Genomic DNA, 20,409 nt, shown 5'->3' with positions numbered 1-20,409 from the left:
CTCTGGTTGTATACAAAATATATTCACACCAATTTATTGCTTTATAATGATCATCACATTTCACCATCATTTCTAACCCCATGCCCCCTCCCTTCATCTGTAACCCCTCTGCCCTGTCTAGAGTTTGTCTATTCCTCTTATGTTCCTGTTCCCTTTCCCACTATGAATCAGCCTCCTTATACCAAAGAAAACATTCAGCATTTAGTTTTTTGGGATTGGCTAACTTCACTTAGCATTATCTTCTCTAACTCCCTCCATTTACCTGCAAATGCCATGATTTCTTTTTAAAAGCAAGTCTATTTTAAGAGAGTAACTTGAGAGAGCTCATACCTGAGAAATACCCTCTATTGTTCTAAACAGACATTTGAAGAAAGACATGACTTGCATTATCCTGGTGCCTCTATTATATTATTGAATAGCTAAAATTTTTAAATAAAATAAAATATAAAAGAAGAAAGACATTCTTGTCCATGTTTAATTGGCTACAGTGGAGACAGGAGTATGAATCAGTGCTGACCAGAAAGCAATGGTAGAGGGTAGGGGGATAAAAAATTAAACATTAGGATTTATGACTATAAGCTATATTTATGACTATGAATATTAAATATCAAATAATATAACTGTGGGAAAAAGTGCATGAATGGCTAAATATCTGAAAATACATGCAATAAAATGGTTTGTTTTCCCATCTCTCCTTGCTCTTTTCTGCTCTTCATTCATTAAAATGGAGACAAACTAGGTAGAGAAGCTGCATCACTGTGGGGGTCACCAAAGTCCTGATCATTAAACCTAGCACAGATTGGGGTTGTGGGAAGGTTAAGTAGTAAAATGGGAGAAAATTAACTTGTCAGGATAAGGCTAGGAGGCTGGCTAGTGAAGGTTGTTTGGCCTGTCCGCTGGATGCCGCACACTGACTCAGACGTGTACCCTGCTGGGAGGAGGTCGCACCCCTTGAGGCTGCATGACAATCATCTGATTTAGCCACTAGCCCAAGGTCAGCCTAGTTTTACTAAGTAATATCTCAAATGGGGAGTTTCTGACAAGGTGTGTATATGAGGATAAATTCCAGTCAAGTGCATCCTAAAGCAAACATTTTGTTCTGTTAAGTGCAGGGGACCACAGATGTGCTTAAGTAGACAATGTCCAACAGAACAAGACAAAACGCCTCCTGTTAAACAGTCATGGCAAGAGAGAGAGAATATTTGCATTTCTGTTTTAAAATACAGGATGTTCAATTCCCTTCAGTTAAGATGATAACTTATTTTCATGTTCCGTTTTTAAATGGACCTTTTTGAAGCACAGGACAGTTAAAAAAATAGGTTGGTAAAAATACAGAAGTTTGACAACATAATCTGCTTGATAAGGCTGTATATATTTAAGAAGGGGGTGAGATTAAAAATATATGTGTTTTCTTATATAAAAACTGCAAATCAATTTTGAGCCCAAGTAACCTTTTTGTTCTCTATATTGTTCTTGTCAGGTATTTTGGTAACAGTGACAAAAAGCTGACTAACTAAATTTCTGTTATGCAAAATTTAAAAAAAATATATATTTGAATTGTTGAATGCTAATCTTGGATCTCTTACCTCTTGGGCAATATCTTTATTCCCTTTGTATTGTACTAATTGATGAACCAGAGCAGCTGAACTTGCCAATGCAAAATTCCAAAAGGGATTTCTTACTGGGGGTTAGGAAAAAAACAATATCTTAAATCTTGTGTTTCTCCTTCCTCTAGGGATTCCTATCCTATGATAAAACTAAGTTAAAGTGAAAAAGTCTAAGCATAAAAACAAAAGTAGCAAACAAACAAATAAAAATATTGCTTCAGGACCGAGCAAATTACCAGAGGCAGTAAAGAGGGAAGGATGTGCTGCTGAGCTCTTAACACAGGCATGCACCATTGTGCATATGATTCACTTTTCAACTCTTCCACTTAATAAAGGGAGTAACCTTAGGAAAGTTATGTAATCTCTTGGCCTCCTTTTCCTTATCGGGTTGGTAGGCTATTTGTGATGAAATTTGCCTGAAATCTAGTCTAGTACAATCTAATCTAATCTAATCCAATTCAATTTACCTCACCCCCCTCCACTCAACTCCATTCCATTGTGTCCAGATTTAATCAATTTTATTTTCTTCACAAATCATTTGTTAAAATGCAATACATAGATGAGTTTCTCTTCCTTAGGAATGGCATTTGCTGGCAGGTGTGGTGAGGGCATTCCTGTTCTAGCAATGAAAAAGTCTTATTTACTATATGGACAGTTAAGCTAAGAGATCTAATTCGTTATTTTAAAATGGCCTCATTGGTAATTAGATTAGATATGAAGCAATACATATATCAATGTTTCATTTTCTTTTTTGAAAAAAGGCAAGAATTCAAAGGAAATTCATACTGACATTATATTGAAAAGTTGCAATTTATCCACATGAGAACCAGAGAATTTTTACGGGATAATCATAAGTCTCAATTTTCTAGTATTAATGTCATAAACTTTTGCATAAGACTGAATCTTAAAAATGCATTTTCTTTTACCAAATATGTACACACAGTATCTATATATCATATTTAATTCCCATTTCTGTTTTTCATGTAACAGAATCTTTGTTAAAGTAGCACTTTGACCTCTTTATGCTTCCTGTGTCCCTCACTCACTCACCCAAGAGGAAAATTTCTTGTGTCTCTGAGGGTTTGCCAGAAAGGAATGTGCATGCTTGGAAGTTCCCTTCCTCGCCCTCTGCTTCAGCCAGCCTATCCACGGAGTTACTACTTTCACCCTCCAAGTGGAGGTCTGCAGGTGATAGCTCTGCTCCAGCTGTGTCCTTTTTCTGCAGATTTGACTTAGCAAGCCCATTTCTCCACAGATCTAAAACCATGCCATAGTTAGTAATCTCCTGAATTTAATATTCACTGCCCGTGCAACAAGGTAGATTTTATATTTTAGTGTTACAGATGAGTAAGCTGGGTTTCAGAAACATGAACAGGCCACATTACTAGCAAATTGTAGAGGTGAGTCCTGAGCTTCTAGAGTTTTTAAAGGGCCAACTGAAATTTAGCATATTTCTTTCCCTGAAGCAGATGAAGAAATATACTAAAAAGTGGCAAAGAGAGGAGAGGCATCAACTTTATTTTTATTAAACATTGAATTGGAACACATGGACTTACTAACATCAGATCCCAGAATGATGCAGGCCTTCATTCCCTCCTTCTTCATGCTCATTCTTCTTCTCTCTTTCTCTCCCAGTCCTCAGGGAAGCATAGAACTTAACTACTAACGAGTCTAAAGTCTAGAAAGAATTAATGGGAAACCTGGATTCCTGTAAGCTCACTCTGACAATTAGAATCCAAGAGAGGAGATGAGCATGTGTTAGGTACAGCTTCTCCAATTTGCCAGTCACAGATATTATTCAACTTCCTCTGGCATGGAGCAAGTGAAAGGTCAGAGGTGAAAGTAAGTAAAAGAAACCTACAGAATAACTCTCATCAACTCTGTGTCTACATGGAAGGGATCATTAGGAGTGAAGGATAAGAATTTGCCCTCAAATTCCCCAGATAAATTTTTCTCTTAGCACATTAAAACTTTAATAATATTCTGTTCAGCCCTCAGGGGAGGAGGTGCATAATATTTAATAGTTATCAGGATAGTTCTCCAGATTCTTAATGTCTGTCCTTTTGGGTTCTTCTGGTACTTCTAGACCACTGCAGAAATTGTCTCTAGAATGCCCTGAAATGCACCTGTACATCTCATTAAGTAAATCAAATTCAATGCCAGTCTCAATCCAAAGTTGAAAGTTCCTTTGCTGTATTAGTTTCTTTTCTAACTTATATCCAGCTACATTTTCCAGCAACATGTCAGAAGTTTTTCAAGGATATTTCATGGAAAAACAACAACTAAGAAAACCATAAAATTTCTCTAGTAGTAGGATGCCATCTATACAGAGAATACCTCACACTTGAATCTAAAGACCCTTAATATTATAAAAGTCCTAAGGTAAAACTGAAGTTCAAAGATTAAATCTCCTTTCAAGTGAAAATCTAAATATATTCAAGTCCAAATGAATTAAAGTCTTATGTCAAATTATTTTCCCCTGTGGAATTGAATGTTCAAAGTTTAACATTTAAAGTTGTGATTGCCATGCCAAACTAACCTCCTAACTTTATTATTCTGCTTAGCCTTGGACACAAGAAGTCTGGATGCCTGTATGGAATTGGGTATTTTTCAGCAACTGCTTTCTGGGATGCATCTCCCAGGGATGGGTGTGGTTCCTTCCTTTAGAGTTTTAAATGTGTAATGTTGAGTCTTTGAGGTACCTCACTTGAAAGAATTCAAAGGATTAATAAGAAAGAAGAGATTATTAAGCATTAGTTCCACACCCATCAAATTTAGAAAATAAGCCAATCTCTGTTACCTATAGTACTCATTCCACACAAAATGCTATTGCCAAAAATCAGTATTGCCAGAGACATGGTGGAAGTGAGAAGAGAGATATAGATCAGCTCATGCCTGTTGTCTGCAATAACCTCTGAATTTAAAGTCCATTGTGCTAAAACTTCCGGGAAAATGTCAGTTTAGGCACTAAACCTTTGCCTATCTGAGGGTAGGGCGTAATACATATTGCTTTCTGTCTTAAAGTGAAAGAATAGATCTTTCTGTTTCTCCTCAAAGTTCAGAAATTTGCATTGTTCACAGTACTGAACATCAGGTCTCAGCTAAGGTGCTATATACCTTATGACCTATACCTAGTAGTATACTGAAAACCTCTGGATAAGCACTGTGCTCAGTACTGAGCATGGACTCTTTCTATGACCCTTTCTTTTGTTAGCAAGTGTTCATTCCTGGGCCACTATAGTGCTCTTACACCTGCTTATTTACAGTTACATTTGTGTCCCCCAAATTGTTTCCCCTAGAATATTTCTCATTTTCATTATATTTAACCAGTCTAGAACCAAGTGAGTGTATGGATAAGCTTCATAAATTTAAGAGTAATGAGATTTTCCTTCATTGGCGCTGAGGAGAACAAGAAGGAGAGAAAAAGAAAGAGAGACACAGAGGGAGGGAAGGGTGGCGCTGCAGGAAGGAGGAAAAGAGAAAGGAAAGGAGAGGGAAGGAACAGAAAAAAAAAAAAAAAGGAGAGGAAATTTTTGGGAAGCCTACTCATACCTGGCACTAAAAACTAAAAACTGGAAACTTTTTAGTGCTCTCTGTAATATTAGAAGAACTCAGCTCCCCTTTACTCTAGAACAGCAACTATCATTCTGTCCAAGTATGCCAGTAAGTTCTGCAAGACCTGTAGCAACTGAACTTTGCCTTACCCACAGCTACTCTGGGAAAGCTATGTGTCTAATTTTTCATAGTGATCCAGGGACACTGCGATTTTTTGAAGGCCTCAGAGCTGATTTTTTTGTTCATCCCCCAGGTAGTCAGAAATTTGACTGAAGCCAGGGGCTTTGACCAAGGCTACCACATCTTTTGCTTAATCCCAGTATCTAAACAAACAGTCCTTATTATATTCACAATAGTCATTATGGGTATAGCCGTCTTGATCAATTTCCATCCACCACAGTCAAAACACAATGCTCCTCAAGGTTTGACACCTGTTTTCCATGTCATCGTAATGAGAAGCTGGCCTCATGTATAACTCAAGCAAAACAAAACAGAGAGAGAGAGAGAGAGAGAGAGAGAGAGAGAGAGAGAGAGAAAGGGAGACAGAGAGAAATCCAAGTGCAAAATCAAAATGCCTAGCCTAAATAGTAAAGTTCAAATTTAACATCATGTAGCTTGGCCCCTCCCAAAGTCTCTCCACTTGTACAATTGTTCTTTCATTTCACTCTTTTGTTTTATTTATTCGAATTCTTGGCTCAGTCAAGTTGGAATCTTTGGAGAAGGAAGAACAATGTTTACCATTCTTCTTCTATGTTCTGAACAAATTCAGAAATAAAGCAAAAGAAATATATATGGAATTTAAATTATCAACTTTACTTTTGGTAAATGTAAAGTTGAGGTATATGGATTATATATATGAACAATTGAGTCTCCTTCATCTTCAGGTTAGAATGGACTATACTCATGGTTGCAGGTACAAATGGACTAGCAGATTTTCTGTCATAAGCTGTTAAAGTGGAGCTTTCTTCCACCTCCACAAAGAAGGGCAGAGCAAAACTGAAACATATATATATATATATATATATATATATATATATATATATATATATATATATATATATATATAAATTTATTACATATTAATATATTATATATTTATATTAATTTAGCAGTCATGTAAGTCTTTCCCCCATACCAGCAATAACAGAGGAAGAGAATGGAAGGTGTAATGCTAATGAGCTCTCTGCCCAAGGAAGGAAACATCTTAGGAAATAAACACCCTACCCCCCCTCCAACAGATCCCAAAAGTCTGTGATTTTCAGTCTTTCTATTTCAGAGCAACTATTTTCCTTTTGCTATCATTCAGATGTGTGACTGATATAAAGGCAGCTATCTTGAAACAGTCTAGTATCTTTACTTTCTGTATCATGAACCACGTGTATGTAAAATGATCTACAGGTCTAGAAAAACATGCCCTGATATTAGACTCAACTGAGGCAATTAAAGTATGGGGCAATTAGACAAAATTAAACTGGCCTATGCCAAAGTACTTTTACCTTAGACCCAGAATGCCCAGGTGTTATTGTAGCCCACAGGGACCAGTGACATTATTACCTTTCCCTTCACACAGCCTCTGGAATTAGAATAGAAAACAGAGTCAATGAGAGGTCATGCATGTGAAAGGTACTGCCACACAATTAAGGGACCTTGTATATTAATTCTCCTTCTCCTTTCCTTCTGAAGAGACACATTCTTTATAATTTGAAAATAGAAACAAGTGAGTGGAACTTTATTCTTTATGCTGAAATGACCTTCTTTATTTAAAAGCTTGATGACTTGGTGGAGCATAATAATTATAACTGTAGCTGGTAATCAGCCATTTGCAACTTTCTTTTGTTTCTTAACAGAGAAAGAGATTATGAGAAAATCATCAGAATGAGGTGAGTAATCTTTATTTTACTATGCCTGTTGATTTTGATTTGGGCTATAGAAATTCTCTCCCCTTATTGTGGTAGGTCTATTATTCATAAAGGAAAAGGAACTTGTGAGAATTATTAGCACTGAGGAGCTGGAGGGCAAATAATAATAATGGAATAAATAATATTTCATTTATTAGAACTGTCCTTTAGGGACTTATACCAAATCACTTTACTAGCCTCAATAGCCTACTTTGTGACTCAACAAGGATCCTTGATACACTGTCAAAATTAGACAGCATGTTAAAAATTAATGGCAGGCCAATTTCCTACAATTATGCTTTTATCTGGGGAACAGACTGACTGTTTTGTACAATATTAGTAACTTTTGACTATGCTTCTCTTTATCAATTTCAGCTGACTCAAGTTGTCAATGACATTTTTTTTAGCATCTGAGCATGTCAATAAACAGACACACTTAAATGTATATGGAATAAATTGAATTTGTCTGTCAATCATAATTTTAAAAGGTGGCTGTGAGGTGGTAAATGTGGACTGCACTGCTTAGAGCCCATTGTAAGAAGAAAGCAATGATTTGCACTGCACAGCTGCTGACAGTGATGTTGGAATTCAGCTCTTTTCTACCAGCTCTTTTTTAAAGGGGATTGTACTTTTTAAAGGGGATTGCATTGGTGAATACTGCCTCACCCAAGGTCCCATCTCCTTTCAGCAGCAGTCCACAGCTGACAGCCAATCTTCAGCTCTCAAGTCAGAATAACTCTAATTCATAGTACTGAAGGGTGGGAGCAGGGGTGGGGGTGGATTGGCGGGGAGAATCCTCCAACTAAGAACACTTTACCCAGCAAAGCTGTCCTTTCAAAAATGAGGAAGAAATAAAAATGCTCTCAAGCAAAAGCTAAGGAAATTGAACACTAGGACTCGTTTGCAGGATTTGTTAAAGAAAGTTCTTGAAACTGAATGGAAAGGCTCATAATAGATAACAGAAAAACAGGAATATAAAAACTCAATGGTTTAAACAACACATAGTCATACTCAAAATTCTGCAGTACTGAAATGGAACCATGCCCTTATCCAGAGCTGCAGAGTGGTGCCCAGGTTGGAGCACAGTCAGTGGGGGCCTGAGGCACAGTGAGCCAGCATGTGCCTAATGTGTCACCCCCTTCAGCCCAGCTGGGGCTGGTGTGGATACCTGTTCTACACAATGCACCCTGTAGCTCTGAACCTGCAAATATCCACCATCTAAGACCTCAACTTCCTGCTTCCCAACCAGCAGGAAGAAACAGAAGTTGGGCAGACCTGAATGGGGTTGCAGGTAGCCAACAGCATTAATACTTATCCAAACCCTGGTTAGCCTATATTTTTACCACCAGCATAGACCAAAGTGCTATATAAAAGCCTAGACTAGCACACTCAAGTGGGAACCCCCATTGGGGTTCCCCTCTTGCCCCTGTTAGAGTTGTTTTTATTCTTCACTGTTGAATAAATCCTATTCCTTTTATTCTTGTCTTCCATTGTCCTGTGAATTTATTCTTTGAGTTTGCAAGACAAGAACCTAGAAAGACTTTAGCAGTGATCATCTGGGGGTCTGTTGCAATACTGGAGGGCACGGTCCCTCCCCCTCCCCCTCCCCACTTAAGAGTTGGACCTCTGAGAGCTGCAACCTGCCACTCTGTAATAGTGAAGAAGAATCCCGCTGAGCAGGCGTCCCCTGCTGAGATTAGCTGCTAACACTAAAATGAGCTTTCTAGGCTTGCAGAAGCCTGTGTTTACACAGAACCCACCCACCAGCAGAAGAGGAGAATTGAGTTTTGGCTCAAACTCCAGTTTCTGTATAAAGAGCCTGTAAAGAGACTTAATCCCCTCTCTGAGGGCTAAAAATCAAAACCATTGAACATAGTATTATTGTTATATGAACCCCTTGAAAAAGTGGTAAATGAGAGAGGGTACTATAATATTGATACTGAAGTTAGACAAAATATTACAAGAAAACTACAGGACGAAAATTTTCAAGGTATAGTCTTGCCTAAGTATTCACAAATTAAATATATGTGTAAATAAAGATACATTTAATTAACATATTCAGTATTTTAAAAAACTAACATGAAAATGCATGTGTGATTATGTACATTATTTTTCATTTAGGTTTTAACATAAATGAATTCATCATAACCAGTGTCATTTACTTCAGGATTATAAAATTGGTTTAGCATTAAAAATCATTTGATATATTCACCATATTAACAGAATAATGAAGAAATATGTATCACATCAATAAATGCCACCTCAAATTATTTATTGTATTCAGACCTATTCATGATAAGAATCTCAACAAATCCAAAATAAAGGAATTTATTCACACTAACTAAAGGCATCAACAGTCTTGCAATTTTTTTATTGCAAAATTTGCAAAAAAAACTTGCAAAATTACAAAAATTGCAAAATTTGTTTGCAGTTTTTTTTTTTTTTTTTCCTTTTACCTCCTACTCAGAAGTTTAAGTTTGGAGAGCAATTTTTTGTTCTTCTGATTCAGATTTTAAAAAAGAAAGGAGGTGCTATTAAAAAAAAAGACATGTATGTTGAAAAGATAAATGAGGAATTTTTCAGATAATTTAAAGAAAAGCATGAATGTTACTATGAGAAATGATGAGAAAGTGTTATTATTAAGCATTGTTATGATTTAAACATTTTAAAATTACTTGAGAAATGCAAATATGAATTTGCTTATTTTCAAATTCCATTTTCATTATGAATTGCATTTTAATTATTTCTAGGTCATTTGTATCATCACTTTCATATATCTATAATTTCAGGGGACTTCCTCTAAGAATAATAGACTTGAGCTTTGGCCCTCATCTGAAACCCAAGAAAAAAATCACTCTAGACTCAATTCATTTGTTTATTTTTTTCTGGTTTTATCAAATATTTGAAACTGGAGTGTGAAAGAATAAAAGACTATACAGGCAGAGTGAAGAAATTACTAGAATATCATCAGGGCACATGGTAGTCATGGTAGAAACTGTGCTAATCTCAAGTGAATATGGTGGAACATTTGCTTTCCTGAAATGAATGCACCAGCTAGTAAACTACATACATGTAGTGTTTTGTGAGTCACTAAGGAAAGAAATAGAAAAAAATAAGATATCCTTAGGAAGTGGAAAACTGGGAATTATTTTTTATTTCAAAATCTAGTGGCATAAACTTTTCTTAATTCTTAGTTAAGAATTAGGTATAAGCAGCATAATCTTAAGCAATTTTCTTAATGTTACCAAACCTTGGAACATTTATTCGTGAACTTGGTATTATACTAGGAATGCCATGCAATTATTGGGTGATTTAAATTGGATAATTATCAAAAGTATCTTGTACCTAATAGTTGTTTAATAAATGCTAGCTTCATTTGTACTTTTTAAAATTTTTCCTCTTCATGTGGAATTTCTACTAATCTCTAAAGAAGCCATACATTTACATGCAAATCTTCCTTTGTTGAAAACCACAGGGAAAGATAATTAAGTTTAATCGATGAGCAGATATAAACACATATTAACAGATGCCCTATTTTATAGTGGCAAAGGCTGACTGCTTTACAAATGCTTGTTATAAAACATGACATTAATCAAGAAGACTAATTTTGGTGCTGATGCAATTTGAAGTGCTTCTACTCAAACTCCACCTAGGGAAAGTAAAATATTCACAAACAAAAGAAATTGGGGCAAATCCCTGTTGCTGATCTTAACTATATTAGTTTTTCTGCCCATGGGAATATAATAAATTTTAAAGCCTAACAAAGAGAATAGGATGTTGAGAGAGCTTCAGATTTAATTTCTTGATTAGTTAATGTTTTAGCTCTTAGGACTCATTCAAGTCATTTTCCAAAAAACTATTTTGTGTGATCTGATCTGGAACATTCAAATATAGAAAAACAGACATCACCCTTTTGGTTCATAGTTTCTTAATTTGTGAGATAATGAAATTTAATTATGGTGTTTACACATCACATTGCATTTGGATGTTTACTTGTATATCTGGCCATCCAGATAAATTTCAAGAGGAGGTACCTGTTTCTACTTTGTTTCCTTTATATCTAGAATCATGGCTGGCACATACCAGTGACATGTATACAGTGACACTTGTACAATATGACACAAATTGGGCCATGGTTATTCAATAACAGCCTTTGAAAGTAAATACTTAGAGAAGTGTTATTCAATACTGAGTTGTGCTTTACAAACTTGAGTGCACTAACTGAAGTAAACAAAGAGGACAGATATCCTGTCATGAAAGCCACACTCCAGCTACACAGTGAAGGTGATATCATGTTCTGATCATGAGCTCTGGAGGCAGCCCTCCTGGATTTGAAACCATATTTCATTTTTGCAGCTGTGTGCCACTGGGCAGGTTATAGTACCTCTGCATGCCACCTCTTTTTCTCATTTGGAAAATGGGATAATAATAGTGTTCTCTTAAAAAGATAGAACACTATTACATAGTGAGTGCTCAATTAGGGCTTGTTTAATGTAATAAGGAATTAACAATTACAATTAACTATGGGTAATAAAAGGGGATGTTTGGAATTTGCCCTGGACAATCCTAAGAAGAGCTCCCAATGATCCTAAATCTTGTATAATACCTTCCCCTTAAGTATGGGTATATAGGCTGAAATATCAATTCCCTGGAGATTATATTATGGTGAGAGGGATTTTTGCATTTTTCACTAAAGTTTCTAATTAACTGATTTTGAATTAAGTAAAAAAAGAGATTATCTGGAGGGCCCAACTAGCCAACAGTGGGATTGAACTTGGAAGCTGACTTTTCTGTGGAAACTCCAGGGAAGAGCCCAGTCAGCTCATGAACACCTCCACCCAGCCTGTGAATCCTTAAGAAGAGAACTCAGTCAAGTTTGCTCATTCTTATGTCCCATGTATTGTGAGAAATTTCAAGAGAGTAACTGGATGGTATTTTAAGTTGTCACTTGTTAATAGAAAAAAAATAAATAAATAACAGAGACCTTGACCAGACCAGGATGGAACTTTGAAGTCAAATTAAGACATGCACATTTTATAAAGTATATACATATGTGTATGATATGTGCATATACTTCTCTGGGAAATCATTGAAGGATGTTTTATTTCACTTATTTGTTTCTGCAGTGCTGGAGATCAAACCCAATCGTGCACACCACACTGATGCTTTGCCATTGAGCTACATCTCAGCCCACCCACTGATGGATGTGAACAGTGGGAGAGAAATGTAGGTTGAATGTCCTCATGTTCTTTCCCTGCTAAGAATATTCTGTCACGTTTCAAATTCATCCTATTTTGTGAAGCTTCCTGTTATCCCCCAATGTCAACTTAATGATTTCTTCCTCTGTCTTCCATATTTCTAAAGTCTCTCCTTTGCTGAGCATTCATGGTTTCAGGCAAAATTCTAAACACAATTTTAAACACTTCCTATATATTTACTCTGGTTTTCAACAGTGCAAATCTATGAAGCAGGTGTGTGTGTAGAGAGTAGAATGATGGTCAACAGAAATGGGTGATTAGGGGAAAGAGTTTGCAGGGGAAATGGGGAGGTGTTGGTCAAAGGATACATAATTATCATTAGATGTGAGGAATACATTTCAAGAGCTCTCTGTGCACCAAGATAACTATAGTTCATTACCATATATTGCATTCTTATAAACCGGAGAGTGGATAATTTTTTCTTATCATAGAAATAAAAGTATGTGAGGTAATACATTTATTAATTAGCTAGATTTAACCATTCTATAGTATGTACATACTTCAAAGCATCATGCTGTACATGAGAAAAACTGACAATTATTATCTGTCAGCTTTAAAAAGTTAAAAAGAAAAAGTGCAAAAGGATAAAGGGGAGACCTATGAGAACTCATGCCAGCCTTCCTTTTTGTAGATAAGAGCCATCTCTATTATGCATGCTTATGAAAGATCAGTCAACAAATAAGCATGAAATGATATTTATACAGAATAAATTTTAGAATGGTTTTGAAACCTCCAGTTAGTACATGTTCCCATTAAGTAGGTAAAGCTGATTTTTTAAAATATAAGATTAATCTTTATAATTTTAATCACAGTATTAAATACATGAATTTTAGCTCAATGCTCTCCAAATGTAAGTGTACTTTTTCCATCTCTCTCCTGAAACTAAGGCATGTTTGCTTATTATTTTAGAGTTTTATTTACATCCAAACTCTCCCTGAAGCTCTTTTGTTTGCTTTTCCTGCTGTGAGAATATTTGAGAATTCTGCTAGGTATTATAGACAGTTCTAATCAAAGCTTCATTGTGAGCAATATATACTTGGAAAAATTCACACCTGATTATGCCAAAGTTAGTTGAGGGTTGTTTTTCATTTCACTCAGCTGTGGCATTTTTATTAGGTCCCAGATTGCTTACTTTGCCTTAGACATTTCCTGTGTTAATTAAACCTATGATAGTTCCACTGCTAAAATTCTTCTCTTTTAAATAGTTGAATGAAAGGAAGAATGCCTCAGAGTATTTTTGAAACTTTTGTGTTTTAACAGCAATATTAATATGTAATTTCACTTCTTTTTCTTATAACCATTGAAATTCCAAGAGATTAATATTTGGAGCCCAATTTATAATCTCTTGATTGACAATTGAAAAATCGCTCTTTGTCAAATAAAAGACCATCTCTTTAGTTGCCAAGAAAGTCAAACATAATGCACAAACCTTTTTTTTGACTACTACAGAATGATCTCATAAAGAAAAACATTTTACATTAAAATTTAGTGTGATGTTATGTCATAACATTATCTGGTGAAATTTTCTATATATTTGTAAGAAGGCAGAGCATTAGGCTATGAAATAATTTTTCTACATTTGAAAGTAAACTGATGATTCAAAAACCTCTAAAAATTCCTGACACCAATTATAAAATTATTCCTTTTAGCTAATATGACATTTGAGTAAGAATGTGTTAGCTGCATTCTTTTGGTAATTATAACTGTACAAAGCATCACCGCTCCTTTTCCAGGATAGCAACTGGTTGCTCTTGACAGATCTGGAAGTGTTTCTTTTTCTTTTGCTACCCTTCCCCTGAAAAATCAGGATTGAAATAGCCCCTGAGTGCCTTTACTCCAGTTTTGCAAGTCTGGAGTCAGGACAATTACATGGCTCTTGCATTAATGGTATTTGAGACAGATAAATCCTCCATATGCAAAGTATAGGACAGAATACCTGCTGGCTTTAATTAAGTACAATTTCCATGTCAACCTTAGATTGACGTTTTTGCTAGGCAAGGTCACAAAACTTATATCGCTAAGGCATTTGGTAAAATTGTCCATAATGTGAAACTTCCTCCCAAGTATTGAGTAACTGCAAATGAAAAATTGTGTGATGTTTTCACAATGCAGACTGCTAAGAGCCACAGCCAAGTAATATGATGCATGGCATTTTTGGTTGAAAGGTGATGCCAGCAAGCCATTGAGATGATATGATTATGTTAAGATTTGCATTCATATGGATATTGGACTCCTGCTGTCCACCTTGGCCTGCTATGGGACTCCTGGAGAGTTCCCATTGGTTGGGGAAGTGCGGTAGGAGGGAATTCCGGAGGAGGGACTTCCTCTTGGGTTCTGGAGATCCGGGAGGACGCTGCATGCGTCGATTGGCAATCTTCCCGGGAGCTTACGGGGCATTGGTGGCAGTTTCAAAAAATAAAGTTTGTTCCTGCTTGAGTGGCTTGTGATTTTGTGCCCAGCCAGACTGCGGCAGCAGACACTATATACAATTTGATTACTATTCACTTCTTTTTCCTCCTCCTCATTTTTGCTTTACTGAAATCTGTTTAGATAACTAAACATATCTTCTTTTCTCTTACTTGAAGTTTTATACATTGCTCCAAGCTTTTTTCCTTTCTTTTTTCTGTCAAAATAAAGACAATTCTTTCAAAATACCCCACCATTTATTATAAGCAATAAATAAATTTTTAAAAGAAAAAAGAAGGGTGGTAAGGTTCTTTTTTTTTTTCCAGTTCTGGAGACTACAGAGGAAAAGGTTTTCTTGTTTCCTGAGTATTAGCTTTAAAAGCCATCTTTTAAATGCATCTCTATTAGTAGGCATTTTTTTTTGACTTGGTTATGAATACATAAATAAGTGGTGGATGGTTATATATAAAAATTGAAAGTAACTTAACTTGCAAAATGACTTCAAATGCAGAAATATTTTTTATCACAGACTTTATTATTTATCAAACCCAAACGATTCTTATTTTACTTTGAAATCAGCAAATATAGCGAGATGTCATATCTTTTAGGAATACACTTGTAGAAGGTGAGCATTAGGAGGCTGTTTAAAATTTTATTTGATTCATGACAAGGACTTAACCCTGAATTTTATCTCTTTTAAATTGATATTGGTTTTCTTAAAATGAGAAATGCTTACTAAATATAGATTTATGACCAGAAACTCTGTTAGAAGCTAGGAAAAGTATTGCATTATATCCATAGCATCTGTATTCAAGAAGTTTGGAATCTTCATCAGTTACTTATTGTTATTTAACTATCTTATATTTAGTGGCTTAAAACAATATAATTTATAATCCCACAGTTTCTATGGGTTGAAGTTCAGGTATGACTTAACTGGGTCTTCTGTTTTAGGCTTTTCATAAGGGTACCATTGAGATATCAGCCAGGGCTAGGTTCTCATCTTAAGACCCAGATGGGGAAGGATCTACTTTCAGTTTTATATGCTGTTGGCAATCATTTAGTTCTTTGAAAGCTGTATTTGGGTCTCTGTTTCTTGCTAGCTACTAGCCTCAATTCTTTGTCATATAAGCCACTCCTAAATGTCTACTTTATGAATAAAGTAAAATAGATATGTATTATTTATTTAAAGTTATAAAAGCCTTAATCCTGTAGAATTCAAGATGGTGGATTAGATGAAGGCTGCATTTGCAGTTGCTCTATGGCTAAGAATTCAAGCAGCAGGAGCATTGCTTCTCAGCATAGTACTGAGAATCTATAGGAACACTATAAGTTTACAGAGTAGAGACTCTTCGGCTGAACTAAACCCAGTCAAGAGACAGTTGAGCTTATTTCACACAAAAATCAACCACAACAAAACTTCAGTGATACATTAATACAAAGAATACAAGCGAAAAATCCCCAAATTAATGTATAGGTCCTAAGTAGGAATGGCTAGGTAAAGTTCCTCAGTCCCATTCATGGACATCTATTCTAACAGCAAAAGCAGAAAGAATTAACACAAAGACTGTGGATACCACACTTATGAGATATCTCAATCTGGATCACTCTAGGATATGTTGGCAATATGAGACTATGCCCTAAAATGGTCCACACATAAAAGCAGAAGAGTAATCCATTACAACAGATGCATAAAACCCAGCACAGGAATACAAGCAATATGAAAATATAAGGCAACATGACACCACATAAAGTATATAATTCACCAAAACTGGCCCTAAAGATATTGAAGTGGATGAAATACTAGATAAAGAATTCAAAAGAATTATTATAAAAATGATCAGTGAGTTCCAAAAGAACAACTGACTGAATTAAGGAAGTCCACATAAGACCCAATTGAGAAATTCAATAAGGAGATAAAGATATTGTAAAAGAACCAAACAGAAATCTTGGAAATTAAAGACACAATAAATCATATAAAAATTTTAATTGAAATTCTCTCTAACCAAGTAGACCATGCTGAACACAGAATCTCAGAGCTGGAAGACAAAGTGGCCAGTCTTGATTTAGGAAGTCTTAAAGAAAAGAAAATAAATAACCATGACCAAAATATACAAGGAGTCTGGGACATTAAGAGACTAATTTTAAGAATCAATGGAATTAAAGAAGGTTGTGAGATTCAGGCTAATGGAATGGATAACCTCTTGAGGAAACAATAGCAGAAAAATTTCCAAACCTTCAGAAAGTTGGATGTACAGATACAGGAGGCATTCAGAATCCCAAACAGACATGATCAAAAAGAACCTCTCCATAACACATTATAATTAAAATGTGTAGTATACAGAACAAGAATAGAACTGTATAAGCCTCAAGAGAAAAATGTCAGGTCACATATAGAGGCAAGCCAATAAGAATTACATCTAATTTCTCAACACAAACTCTAAAATCCAGGAGGGCTTAGAATGTTGTGTTCCAAGTCTTGAAAGAAAATATCAGTAAACCAAGATTGTTATCTCTAACAAAGCTATCCTTAAGAATTAAAGATGACATAAAAACTTCCAAGGTAAGCAGAAGCTAAAAGAATTCATGACTACTCAGCTTACACTACAAAAAAATACTTAAAGAAATACTTCACCAAGAAAAAATAAAAATCAGAGCTCACAAATGGACAAATTCCATTTGAAGAGTGCTAAGCAAATGAGAAACAGGAGCAAATTAAAGAATAGAAATAAATCAAAATTTCAGGAAATTATAAACATCTCTTTATAATAACACTAAATGTGAATGTCTCAATTCTCCAATTAAATGACATAGGGTGATGTAAAAAATTTAAAAACAAGACTCAAGTATATGTTGTTTACCAGAAACTCACTTTACAGGCAAAGATAGCCACAGGCTAAAAGTGAAAGAATGAAAATTGATATACCTTGCAAATACAGTCCTAAAACAAGAAGGAGTAGCTACCTTCATAGCTGACAAAGCAGACTTTAAGCCAAAATTAATCCAAAGAGACAAAGAAAATTCATTTATAGTGGTAAAGGGAACAATTCAACAAGAAGATATAATGATAGTGCTCCAAATGTTGGTACACCTATTTACATAAAATATACATTACTTGAGTTAAAACCTCAGATAGACCACAGTTCAATTATACTGGGTTATTTCAACATACCTTTCTCACCAATAAGTAGGTCATTCAGACATAAACTCAGTAAAGAGCCTGGGTCTGAAAAATATTATAAGTCAAATGGACTTAGTAGAAACTCATGGAATATCTCATTCAACAACAGCCAAATACACATTCTTCTCAGCTATTGCTGAAATTTTCTCCAAAATAGAACATATTTTAGGCCATAAAGCAACTCTTAACAAATTGATACCATTATTTACATCTTATCATAATGGGATGAAATCAATCAACTCAAAATTGATCAAAGATCTTGAAATTAGATCAGGAACTATGAAACACTTTAGAAGAAAATTTCGGGCTAACTCCTATATATAGGTATAGGCAATAACTTTCTCAATAGGACCCTAAAAGCTCAGGAAATTGTTCCAATGGTTAATAAATGGGATGATATCAAATTAAAAAAAAAACAACTTCTGTATAGAAAAAGAAAACAATTAAGAATGTGAAGAGACAATCTACAAAATGGGAGAAAAATTTTGCTTGTTATTCTTCTGACAGAGGATTAAATCCAGAATATATAAAGAAGTCAAAAATCTTAACATGACAAAACAAAAAAAACCAAATAATCCAATTAATAAATGATAAATTATATAACTAGACACTTTTCAAAAGAAGAAATACAAATGGCCAATAAATACATGGAAAAAATATTGAACATCATTAACAATTACGGAAATGCAAACCAAAATTACACTGAGATTTTGTCTCACTCCAATCAGAATGGCAGCTATCAAAATACAAACAGTAATAAATGCTGGAGAAGATGTGAAAAAAAGAAACACTTTTACACTGTTTGTGGGATTGTAAATTAGTACAACCACTATGGAAATCAGATGATGGTTTCTCAAAATACTGTGAATGGAACACTCATATGACCTTTGTCTTAAAGTAAAATGTTAGAACTTAGGAGATATATATGTCGTGTTTTATTTTCACTTCTATTTCATTCTAAAATGATATTCTCTGTAGATAGTAAACAAATGCTAATTTTTATGCTTGAGAAATACTAACTGATTTTTGAGGCACGGTGACTTATTTCACTAATTAGTGAAGACTTTTGTTCACTGATTAGAGTCTTGGATTTGCTGATCTCTCTCTCTCTCTTTCTCTCTCTCTCTCTCTCTCTCTCTCTCTCTCTCTCTCTCTCTCTCTCACACACACACACACACACACACACACACACACAGAACGTCTTGATTTTTCTAAAGTATAAGATCCTAAATGTGCCCAAAAGAAGTGCTCTGATGTTAGCTGGCATTGGTTTGTATTAGGCACTTCTCTTTCCCAGTTTATGTTCTCTTACAAAGACAAAAGAAATGATTTTGCCTACTGAGTTTCAATTGCATGGTGAATAAAATGAAATCATTATTAAGCAATGATTGAGGAACAGTGTTGTGTCTAGTAAATGTGCAAAAACTGAAATGTCAACTAGCCTCACTCTACTAGCTGTCACTTTTGTCTCCCTCAATCAACCATAATAATTTTTCCAAAATGGACTATTTTATGTTTCCACTTTGCCAACACCCCAGTGTGACACAGACATGTTGGGGAAATATACGTGAAATCAAAACTTCCAAATGAAAAAATTCAATCAGAAATTAAATAGCAAACTTAATATGAATTATCTGGACACTTGGAAACCTCCAGATGATTGGCAGCAATGTTTATGTTTCATCCATATCTCTTGCCTTACCTGTTTTAATGATATACTAATTAACTTTTTCCCAGCCTATAAATTTGTTCCTTCTATCCTAAAGGAGAATTGATGGATTGAAGAGAGAAAGAAATTTATTTAATTTTTCTCACCCAATCCTTCAATTCTCCTTTAGGATAGAAGGAACAAATTTTGAAGTTTAAAGTTTAAATTTTTGAAGTTTAAAATTTTTGAAGTTTAAAGTTTCCACCATAGTGGATGCGAGTGATTTGGCAAAGTATTTGTCCAGCTTCAATCTGATTCCCCCCCTGAACACAGTTTTTCTACATTCCCTAAATTATTATGAGATCACCATAATTTACTAACCCCAGCTCTCTTCTACAGAAGTATAACTCTGAAAGGGTCATATCTCATGGGAGTTTTCTCTGGGAATGAGGGAAGTGAGCAAAACAAACACATTTGCAGGTTTTAAGTATATTTTACACATCCCAGCTTCAAGGGCAACATAAAAGACCTGAATTGCCTAAAAGTATCTACAGCTTACTGTACTTACTATACTTTATCCATTCAGTCTTATTTCAGTGCTGAAAAGTATTTATTTGTTCAGTTGCAAGAATACAATTCATCACTTTTCTTATGTTGCAGAGAAAGATCACTACACTAAGAGCCTAAACTACTAAATAAAGTGATACAGCCTTTAGCTATTGTTAGGAGAATAGAAAGAAATGGTGAGAAACACTACTTTGAAGCTTATTTCCCCTTGTTCATTGAATATAGAGGGTCCAAGATGTGAATCTATATTAAGTTTCAAATTTCTGCAGATTTCTTTAATAGTAGAGATCTA

Source organism: Marmota flaviventris, chromosome 3 (assembly GCF_047511675.1).
Source record: "Marmota flaviventris isolate mMarFla1 chromosome 3, mMarFla1.hap1, whole genome shotgun sequence".
NCBI lineage: Eukaryota > Metazoa > Chordata > Mammalia > Rodentia > Sciuridae > Marmota > Marmota flaviventris.
This window is presented reverse-complemented; position numbering follows the sequence as displayed.